Source organism: Chiloscyllium plagiosum, chromosome 39 (genome assembly GCF_004010195.1).
Source record: "Chiloscyllium plagiosum isolate BGI_BamShark_2017 chromosome 39, ASM401019v2, whole genome shotgun sequence".
Lineage (NCBI taxonomy): Eukaryota > Metazoa > Chordata > Chondrichthyes > Orectolobiformes > Hemiscylliidae > Chiloscyllium > Chiloscyllium plagiosum.
This window is the reverse complement of record NC_057748.1, coordinates 27215666-27225236: the sequence shown is the minus strand read 5'-3', so window position 1 is coordinate 27225236 and position 9571 is coordinate 27215666.

The window sequence follows — 9571 nt, the reverse complement described above, 5'->3', positions numbered from 1 at the left end:
CTCTCTCTGGGACCGGTGTGTGTTAGATACACTGTCCTTTCCCCCCTCTCTCTCTCTGGGACCGGGGTGTGTTAGATACACTGTCCTTTTCCCCCCTCTCTCTCTCTGGGACCGGGGTGTGTTAGATACACTGTCCTTTCCCCCCTCTCTCTCTCTGGGACCGGGGTGTGTTAGATACCCTGTCCTTTCCCCTCTCTCTCTGGGACCGGGGTGTGTTAGATACACTGTCCTTTCCCCTCTCTCTCTCTGGGACCGGGGTGTGTTAGATACACTATCCTTTCCCCCCCCTCTCTCTCTAACTGGGAATCCTGGTTTGCACAATGCCATTAACCCTGTGTTTTCTTTGTGTCTTGTTCCCGGTCTGTCCCAGTCGACTCGATCTGTCTGAAGTGGGCCCCACCAAAACACAAACAGCTCAAGCTCTCCAAGAAATGACTGGTGCGAGTTGGCTGGCAGCAGGAGGAGGAGGAGGAGGAAGAGAAGGAATACTCTGAGTTGGAGGCCGAGCAGGGACAGTGAATTACATTGGGGTCTCCAGCTGGGGCTCATCAACACTGAGCGGGCCGGGGGTGGCCGGGAGAATGGACATCCCAGCGACACCCCCACCCCCAATCATCGCTGCCATTCCCCACCCCTGTGAACAGCAGTGTGGTGAACAGCGTCAACACTGGCTCACTCAGACCTGTGTGTGGGTGAGAGGGGGTGTGAGGTGTGTCTGTGTGAGAGAAAGTGAGCGAGTGTCTGAGAGACAGGAAGTGAGTGTGTCAGGGTGCCTGAGAGAGAGAGAGACAGGGAGCGAGTGTGCGAGGGTGCCTGAGAGAGAGAGACAGACAGGGAGCGAGTGTGAGGGTGCCTGTGAGAGAGACTGGGAATGCCTGAGTGAGGTGGAGCAAGGGTGAGGCTGGGAGAGGGTACGTGTGTGAGTTAGTGTCAGTGCAGTGTTGAGCACCTTTCACAGTGTGTGCATCTGCCAGCGCCTCAAGGACCCAGCTCGGGACATTAAAGGGCCAGGCGAGAAAACACCAGAGAGGCTTTGATCGTGTTTTATCGTAACATTATCAGCAACACTCTCAGCTTGAGCATCCGGGCACCCAGCTACACATTCTCATTTCAGTAGTTCTGTGGTTGTTATTGTTCAAAGTTAGAATAAATGCTTTGTCTTTTCATATCCTTCCTCGCCACTGACAGTCTGGTTTAGAATGCTGTATCCAGCGGGTCAGCGCTGAAGGAGCCCCGCACTGTGGGAGGGTCAGTGCTGAGGGAGCCCCGCACTGTGGGAGGGGCAGCGCCGAGGGAACCCCGCATTGTGGGAGGGTCAGCGCCGACGGAGCCCCGCACTGTGGGAGGGTCAGCGCCGAGGGAGCCCCGCACTGTGGGAGGGTCAGCGCCGAGGGAGCCCCTCACTGTGGGAGGGTCAGTGCCGAGGGAGCCCCTCACTGTGGGAGGGTCAGTGCCGAGGGAGCCCCGCACTGTGGGAGGGTCAGCGCTGATGGAGCCCCGCACTGTGGGAGGGTCAGTGCTGAGGGAGCTCCGCACTGCTCAATTTAAAACCAGCAACACGGAACAAAATGTATCCCCTGCAATCATCTGTGAAAATTCGAGGGGCCAAGAACTAATTCAAGTAACAATTAACAATTTTATTTTCTAAAAGTCTAATAGAGAATAATTAACGAACAATTATTTACAACTTCCTCTCGCCTATCTTTTTGACCTTCCCCTTCTATAATACTAGTCCAAACCCCCCCCCCCAATTAAGTTTTACCAAAAATTTAAGTTTTCAAAACCAGCCTGCTATTTAATCTTCCACTTGGATCTTCCTGTGCCGCCTCCTCTTAGGGATTATGCTTCACAGATCACGGATCGATTAAGGTACCTTTTAAGAGGGCTATTTCTCGGTCAGCCTCTACATGCTGGTGACGTAGCAGTTCTCCTCCCAACTGATCAATTTTCCCCTCTCCAAAGCATCGGACTGTGTGATTGGCTTTTAAGATTGTCAATATGTTTAATTCAAATTGGATTGGAGTTTGGTGTTCTTTGGGGGGGGGGGTATAATTTAAATCGACTGGCCAAATTCAAATCTGTTTTTGTCGTTTCCAAGCAACCAGCCAGCCTAGCTACTGAACCACATGCTACATGATATCTTGTTGAGAACATAGTGGGGTGCTGTCAGGTAATTCTGCTAGCTTTTTACTCTCTCAAATATACAGTGCACCCATATCTTTATAACGCCTCCCGCTTATGAAAAAAATGAACCATCATAGTGGGCGGCACGGTGGCCCAGTGGTTAGCACTGCTGCCTCACAGCGCCAGAGACCCGGGTTCAATTCCCGCCTCAGGCGACTGACTGTGTGGAGTTTGCACGTTCTCCCCGTGTCTGCGTGGGTTTCCTCCGGGTGCTCCGGTTTCCTCCCACAGTCCAAAGATGTGCAGGTCAGGTGAATTGGCCATGCTAAATTGCCCGTTGTGTTAGGTAAGGGGTAAATATAGGGGTATGGGTGGGTTCCGCTTCGGCGGGGCGGTGTGGACTTGTTGGGCCGAAGGGCCTGTTTCCACACTGTATCTAATCTAATCTAATCTAATCTAATAATGAAAAGATGGCTTCTCTATTCTTTGAACATATTACCCTAACATACAGATAACTTTAATCTACGTTCATCCTAACTTCCAGTTTAACTTAATTTATTTAATGTTCTGTGTGTGTGTGTATCTCATCTAAACTTTCAGTTAAATCCGCGATAACACATCTGCGATTACATTCTTATGACCCACAACATGTACGATTTTGAAATTAAAAGTCTGTAGCATGTCATGTTGCGGCTGTAGGGGACATTGGTTAGGCCAATGTTGGAATATTGCGTGCAATTTTGGTCTCCTTCCGATCGGCAAGATTAGATTACTTAGTGTGGAAACAGGCCCAACAAGTCCACACCGACCCTCCGAAGAGCAACCCACCCAGACCCCTAAATTTTACCCCTGCACCTAACACTACGGGCAATTTAGCACTGCCAACTCCCCTAACCTGCACATCTTTGGACTGTGGGAGGAAACCGGAGCACCCGGAGGAAACCCACGCAGACACGGGGAGAATGTGCAAACTCCACACAGTCAGTCGCCTGAGGCGGGAATTGAACCCGGGTCTCTGGCGCTATGAGGCAGCAGTGCTAACCACTGTGCCACCGTGCTGCCCACTTGTGTCGGAGATGGTTGTTTACGCACAGATCACAACCCGCTTAAATTTTTAGAATGCTTTGAAGACAAGAATATGAGACTCTTTCATTGGAGTCATATAGAGTCATAGAGATGTACAGCACGGAAACAGACCCTTCGGTCCATGCCGACCCAGATATCCCAACCCAATCTAGTCCCACCTGCCAGCACCCGGCCCATATCCCTCCAAACCCTTCCTATTCATACACCCATCCAAATGCCTCTTAAATGTTGCAATTGTACCAGCCTCCACCACATCCTCTGGCAGCTCATTCCACACACATACCACCCTCTGTGTGAAAAAGCTGCCCCTTAGGTCTCTTTTATATCTTTCCCCTCTCACCCTAAACCTCTGCCCCTCTAGTTCTGGATTCCACCACCCCAGGGAAAAGACCTTGTCTATTTACCCTATCCATGCCCCTCATGATTTTGTAAACCTCTATAAGGCCACCCCTCAGTCTCCGACGCTCCAGGGAAAACAGCCCCAGCCTGTTCAGCCTCTCCCTGTAGCTCCAACCCTGGCAACCTCCTTGTAAATCTTTTCTGAACCCTGTCAAGTGGCAGGTGGGACTAGATTGGGTGGTACGGTGGTTAGCCCTGCTGCCTCACAGCGCCAGAGACCCGGGTTCAATTCCCGCCTCAGGCTGTGTGGAGTTTGCACATTCTCCCCGTGTCTGCGTGGGTTTCCTCCCACAGTCCAAAAATGTGCAGGTTAGGTGAGTTGGCCAAGCTAAATGTGTTAGGTGAAGGGGTAAATGTAGGGGAATGGGTCTGGGTGGGTTGCTCTTCGGCGGGTCGGTGTAGACTTGTTGGGCCGAAGGGCCTGTTTCCACACTAAGTAATTTCATCTAAAATGCTGTATGGCCAGTACCAAACTTCCTTTTTGATTGTGGAGTATTTCCTATGGTGGATGTTGAGTCTCTTTGAAAAGTAACCACATGGCAGTTTGATCCTCTCCTCATCTTCCTGTTGGAGTACAGCTCCAACTCCAATGTCACTCGCATGGCTGGCAACTTGGAAGAGTTTCGCAAAGTTTGGTGTCGCTAAAACTGGTCTGGTGGCTGGTGTTGCTTTCAAATGGTCGAACCGCCCCTGGCATGGTTTTGTCCACCACAACTTGGTGTTCTTCTTCAGCAAATCGGTTAACGGTGCCACTACACTCCCGACATTTGGAACAAACGTCTGCTAGAATCCTCAGAATCGAAGCACCTCTTTCTTCGAGGCTGGTCGTGAAAATTCCTCGCTGGTCTTTGCGGTCCATGGGGTCAACCTTCCATGACCGATGTTCCGTCCCAAGTACGTCACCTGTGCTTTCGCGAATTCCGTTTTGCTTAAGTTTATTAAGAGGTTTGCATCTCCCAGTCATACAAAGAGCTCTGCCAACTGTCCCATGTGATCTTTCCGGGGCTTACTAAAGATCACGACATCGTCCAAATAGACTTCACAGTTTGTTAACCCAGCCGCAATTCTCTTCATGCGTTTTTGGAATGTGGAGGGTGCGTTCTTCTTTCCAAAGGGCATCGCTTCAAACTGATCTCGCCCAGTTGGGGTTACAAACGCAGAAATTTCTTTCACTGCCTCTGATAAAGGTACCTGCCAGTAACCACGCAGTAAGTCCAATTGGTGATGATACCGGCTTAACCAACTTTTTCAATGCAATCCTCCAATCTCGGAATCGGATAGGAGCCCGATTTTGTAATGGCCGTTGACCTTCCCATAATCCATCTTTGAGTCCCACCTGATTTGGGAACTAAGATGATTGGCAAACCAACTTGCTTGGTTCAATGCTGTCCTCCTCAAGCATGGCCTCCGCCTCCATCTGGACCTGCCTGGCTTTGAAAGGATTAAGCCGATAGGGGTGTTGTTTTATTGGAACAGCATTCCCTACGTCGACTTCACATACAATAGCATTAGTCCTCCCCATCTGATTCTCACACATGTCCTTAGACTGCAGTAACAAACCTTTCAACTGCGTCCTGTACTCCTCAGACAGATAGTTTACTAACCTATCCCACTCCTCAATCATTTTTAAATCTATTTTCAGACACCTCCAAATCCCCCACCTCTGGATTTGATTCCTCACTCTGCGGGACAGTAACTCACACCGTTTTCTCCAGTTCATGCTCTTGAGTATAATATGGTTTCACCATGTTCACATGACGTACCTGACACTTTCCTTTCCTCTCTAGCATCTTTCCTCAATAGTTCAGTTGACTCAAGCTTTTCCCAATTTGATAGGGACCACTAAACCTGGCATTGAAGGGATGTCCCACCACTGGGAACAGCACTAACACGTCATCCCTTCGGGAAAACATCCGAGTCTCTGAGCTTTTAACTGCCACCTGCTTCATTCTGCACTGCGCCCTCTCTAGCTAACTCACCCACTCGGTTTAATCGCTCCCTCGCCTCCGATACACAATCCAAGTGTGAGATCTCCGACTTTGGTCCTGTCAATTTCTCTTCAATTGATTTCAAATCACCTCTCATTTCATGCCTGAGTGAACGGAGTAGATTCATTTGGGGCATCTCTAATGGCAACCAATACAAATAGGATACCTTTATCCCAGTCACTCGTGTAATCCTGACAGTATGTTCTCAACATGGTCTTCAAGGTCTAAAGCTCCCATTCAAGATGGTACGCACTGGATTTAAAGTGTTGTATACCTAAGCTATCCCTAACCTCCTTAAACAGCCGAGCAGTAAAATGTGACCCTTGGTCCGAATGAATCAGTCTTGGTAGCCCCATACCGTGGGAAGAAAGTTCCTAACTCCTCGCCCACCCTTTTTGCCTTGATATTCCGGAACGGAATTGCCTCCAGGAATCTGGCAGACACATCCATTATGACTAACAAGTGCTGGTTTCCCCCCCCCCCCCGCCTTTAGTTCTCGGGAGGGGACCTACACACACATTTATAACCCGTGTGAAACCTTCTTCAAATGCAGGAAGGTGCTGGTTTTACTCCAACCTGTGGCTTACCTTCCATTTGGCATGCATGACACGTACAGCAAACCTTAACCACATCCTTGGACGTTCCAGACCAATAAAGATGTTTTTGTACCTTAGCCTGAGTCTTTCATACCCTTAGGTGACCTACAAGTGGTTCATGTGCTACCCAGAACACCTTCTGTCTGTATGCTACTGACAACACAATTTGCTGCTTTTCAGATCATTTGCCCTCTGCACTGACCTGCCATGGTCTCCATTTCTGTCTTAGGATACTATCTTTCAGATGTTAACCCTCCAGAGTATTCTCTGCTTCTGTTTCAGAGCACACATCCACATATATATCTTATCGTCTTGTCTTGCTGTCGTCTTTCCGGACTAAACACTTCTGTCTGACCCTCTGCCTGTTCAAGTTTTTCCTGCACCATTAAATCAAACAGGATGTTCGCTAACTGAACCTCAACTCTCTCTTTAGTTTTGGCGTTGTGCTGCGACCTTATGATAGTGGGATCTGGTTACGACACACTCTGGGAAAATACCGGGATATTTCTGTTTTAACTCCTCTGTTCCTTGGGCTTCTCCACAGCAAGGGCTGTCCTGTCAAATCATTCCCAAGAACAAAGTGTATTCCTGGGACTGACGCTCTTGTCAATCACTCCCCCTGTAACTTTCCCCGGGTCTTGAGTTGGCATTCTAACCTGATCTTATGCTAAATTTCTGTCCATCCATCCCACAATTACTGCACTCTCGGGAAGAGGGCATCTTCACTCATCGCTTACTGTCAGCGGCTGGTTAGATCCTGTGTCTCTCAAATTCTTGTCCTCCTCCCCCTGTTCTTTTGAGTAAACTTTACCCACCGAGGCGAATTCTTCGTAGCGATCAGGTACTAACTGCATACCCAACCCCTGCCAAGGCTGTGCACTCTCCTGCACCTCCTCAGCTCTCCTTGGGGTCTCCTTCGCTAATACCACTGGCTGAGCTTCTTTTGCGACATCTTTTCCCACTGTACCTTTCTTTAACGACCAGCACTGTGTCTGTACGTGTCCCACCTTCTGGCAGTGAGAACACCTTTTCCCCAGTGTCCTTCTGAAACCATCGGCACTGTAACTTTCTGTGTCCCATTCCATGACAGTGAAGCCACCTGAGGCCTTTCACCTCCTGTCCACCCTCTTGGGCTTCCGTAACCCGGGCTAAACTCTTCCCAGTGCTCCCTACTCTTGCTTTCCTAGTGTAGGATCTCCCCTTCTCCCAACTTCTATCCCTCACACGACGAAATTCTGGCCGGGAGCTTGTCTTAGGCACCAACATGTACTCATCTGCTAATTCTGCTGCCCTTCTCACTTCCTGAACTTTCTGTTCCTCCACGTGAATTCTTACCATCACTGGAAGTGAGTTTTTAAACTCCTCTAGCAGAATAATCTCTCATCGAAACACAAAGGTCCTATCTATTTTTAAAGCACGCACCCATCGATCAATGTTAAATTCTTTCAAACTCAACATACCTGGTTCATTTTTTTATGTTTCTGAACCGCTGCCTGTACGCTTCTGCTATCAATTCATAAGCACTTAAAATCATCTGTTTGACCTCTTTGTCATCTCTTGACTCCTCATTTGACAACATGACAAAGGCCTCACGAGCTCTGCCGACCAGTTTAGTCTGAACGAGCATTACCCATAAATCCTCGCACCACTCCATCTGCCGAGCCAGTTTTTCACATGAAATAAAGAAGGCTTCAACATCTGTCTCATCAAAACGTGGCGGAGTTTTGACACATTTTACATATCATCACCTTCTGTTTTAATCTCCATCCTGTTAACTTGAGTTTGCTGACTAAGTCACATTGCAAGTTCAAATTCTCTCAACTTTTGCTCTAAGAAGCTTCTCTCTCTCTCTCTCTCTCCTCTCTCTTTGTTCTCTCTCCCTCTCTTTCCTCTCTTCCCACTCCCTTTCTCTTTCTTTTTTCTCTCTTTCTCTCTCTCTCCTTTCTCTTTTCTCTTTCTCTCTTTGTTTATCTTCTAACTCCATTCTCTTCAATTGTAAATGAAGTTTTTCTACCTCTACTGCACGTGTCTGTTTCTTTAACACACTCAAGGGTTTGACTAATTCCCTGATAATTTCAGCTTGACTTTGCTCCTTGATTAAACTCAAATCTTTGCTAATTCTAATGTCCTGCCTTCCAAACTTGCTTGGCAAATTTGAGAATCACCTTCAAATCCCAGAACCTCATTAGCAATTCGAAAAGCCATTTCCCTCACATTCAATTTAACCAACTACAAGTCACTGAAATTAAACAAATCGTTTCACCCACGTTTTATTGAAAGATCTGGGACACGAACCTGCAAATGTTTACATCTACTGGGACTTTTCATACCCGGAAATCTGTCTCAATCAGTTCGAATCCCAAACTGTTCAAATCGCGGACAAAATCTCCCTAAACCCTTCAATTCCTAGCGACGTGCCCCCAACACTGTTACGACACGGGGTTAAACCCTCCTGCTTAATCTAAAACCAGCAACACAGAAAAGAAATTATCCCCATCTGTGAAAATTCAAGAGGCCAAGAACGAGTTAAAGCCAAAATTAACAAATTTATTTATGTAAGTCTAACAGAGGATAATTAACGAACAACAATTTACAACTCCTTCCTCTCATCTATCTTTGACCTTTCCCCTCTACAATACTAGTCCGCTAAGCCACCCCCCACAAAGATTAAGATTAACAAAAAAAACTCAAGTTTTCAAAACCAGCCAGCTGTTGAATTTACTATTTGGATCTTCCTGTGCGTTCTCCTCTTCTTAGGGATTATGATTCATAGATCACGGATCGATAAAGGTACCTTTAAGAGAGCTATTTCTTGGGCAGACTCTATATGCCGGTGGCTTGGCAGTTCTCCTCCCAAATGTTCCATTTCCCCTGGTCATATATCGGATTGATTCATTAGTTTTTGAGATTATCAATATACTCAATTCAAACTGGATTAGAGATTGGTATTTCTTTGGGGGCTATAATTTAAACTGATTGGCCGAATAAGAGCCTGATTTTGTTGTTCCCAGGCAACCAACAAGCCTAGCTGCTGGATCACATGTTACACTGCATCTTAATGAGAACACTGGGTACTGTCAGGTAGAGCTGCTTGCTTTTAACTCTCTTACTGTATAGTACACCCCTATCGTCACAACAGACTGGAACACACCCCGGTCCCAGAGAGAGAGAGAGGGGAAAGGACAGTGTATCTAACACACCCCGGTCCCAGAGAGAGAGAGGGGAAAGGACAGTGTATCTAACACACCCTGGTCCCAGAGAGAGAGAGGGGGGGGAAAGGACAGTGTATCTAACACACCCCGGTCCCAGAGAGAGAGAGAGAGGGGGAAAGGACAGTGTATCTAACACACCCCGGTCCCAGAGAGAGAGAGAGAGGGG